Below are 2,210 nucleotides of genomic sequence, written 5' to 3'. Positions count from 1 at the left end.
TTCTGCTGATTTCATCTGATCTGACAGCACCTTTAGTTTATCATCAATGACTCTCTTTGCCTGCTCAGTTAGTTTCCTCTCTGACTGACGAAGAACATTGATCATTTCTTCAGCCATTTTCTGTATTTCTTCTATAACTTTTTCTCCTCTCTCTCTGATCTCACCCTCTCTCTCTCCTAGAGCAGACAAGAACTTCTTGAGTGCTTCTTTCTTTGCCTCAACTGGTGATAGACATTCTTTTAACTTTTGACAGTGCTTAGTATAACTATCTGTAATTAAGTCATATTCATGATGTTTGTGATTCCGAACTGAGCAGTGAGAACAGATTACTGCATCACATGTTTCACAAAAGAACTCTAAAGGCTTGCCATGATCACTACAAGTTAATACTTGAGGATTTGGTAAATCTGCTGTCTTCTTTGTCAGACTATACATATCTTTGAGGTCGTTGAGGTGAAATGCTACAGGGAAAAATGCTAATCCTTCTTCTGGTAACTCTGTACAATGACGACAAGTGGGACAAGAGAGGTAAAAGGTCTCGTTCTTCTTATCCAGAGGTAATCCCTCCAGACAGTGCTGACAGAATGAATGTAGACAAGGTAATGTCTTAGGGTTGGTATAGTAGTCAAGACACACAGGACAGGTGAGTCGCTCCTCCAGTTTCAGTCTGAGACCTGAAGATGGTTTGGTTGCCATTTGAAGAATAAAATTATGTACGTAAAGTAAGAACAAAAAATGAAAAGACTAAGGTTGAAAATGATAAAGGAAAATAAAACAAGAACAACCAATAAAAAATGAAGTCTGAATAAGAAGAATGAGAGCAGCCAGCAGAAAGACAGCCCTAATGGCTTCAGGGAATATGTCAAGTCACTACAGGAAGTTATAACAACAAGTACAAGTAGTATAAACAGAGAGTAGTGGAGGAGGGACGGTCTTAATGACCAGACTACAACTTATGACTACTAATGTGTCTGCAGGTGCCACATACATGTAGTACAGTTTGTCAGCTATTAGCAAAAAATATTTCATAAAATTAATAACTAGAAGGATATAAAACATTAAAAGGGGATCAGCTCCTGAGCCATGCTACTGCAGCTGTCATGTCCAGAAATTGCAATGGGACTTCCGGTCGCGTTAATTTAATGATATTCATTGGAATTACTATAGCAACGGCAGTTCAGCAATGGTGGATTGATAGGAAGCTTCACTACAAAGCTTGCTAACGTCTTTCTGGTACATGGATGGGACTTCACTAGATACTTGAGGCTTCTAGAATGCTAATTAATGCAATTGGTTATGGTAGTTTTCTCATATTCTTTTGTTAAAGTGGCAAGCGTGGTGAAAGAACAGGCTCTTCTCAACAAACGGCCGTCTTACTTCAAAAAGGTCTAGAGACACTATTTGCTTGTATATATAAGATGTTAAGCACTCTTTCTTTCACTTTATTATTCCTAAGAGAAGAGGAAAGCACTTGTGACTTGTTGACTCTTGCTGCTGCATCCGTCATCATTGAAATGGCTAAAATTACTTCACTTTCAGGAGACAAATGTTCCAAACAAAGTTTTGAATTTCTTTATCTTTTTTGCATCATTGGGTAGTAAGAATTTTGTACTTTCACAAAATAAGTGAGCAAATTGTCAAAAATTGTTTGAAATTTAGATATAACCATTCAAAAAGTAAAAAAAATTATCATACATACATAAAGGAATGACAAGATAGCGGCAATGACTGCCTCATCTTCAATTGGTAAATGTTCCACACAAAGTTACTCCAAATGCTGTAATATTTAGCAGGAACACAGGTAGATGGATGAAGAACAGCTACTGAAGTGCGCAAATTGATGATTCTTATTGTAAAGAAAGATATAGCCTAGTAAATGGAAATGTCCATTCCTGCCCTGTATAAAGTCAATCAGTGGTATACAGAGATAATTACTCAGTATACTACTCCGTGTCCACTCATTTCTGGACATGTGCTGTATGACCTTCTTTGATGCTAGAGAAGTTTTTAGACAGCATTTGAGTCTTAAAGGGTAACTAGTCCGGTGTATTTTTAATGAATTTTTTTATTGGCTTAATATGATTGCCTGACCATAATAATGATGTATTCCAATTCCCATTGTCTAAAAAAATTTTTTCACTGAGATATGAGCCTTCAAAGATGCTCATTTTTATTACTTCCTGTCGGTGGGTGTGGCTAAAGCGTGACGT

Source organism: Amphimedon queenslandica, unplaced genomic scaffold (genome assembly GCF_000090795.2).
Source record: "Amphimedon queenslandica unplaced genomic scaffold, v1.1 AMPQUscaffold_13099, whole genome shotgun sequence".
NCBI classification, from domain to species: domain Eukaryota; kingdom Metazoa; phylum Porifera; class Demospongiae; order Haplosclerida; family Niphatidae; genus Amphimedon; species Amphimedon queenslandica.
This window is presented reverse-complemented; position numbering follows the sequence as displayed.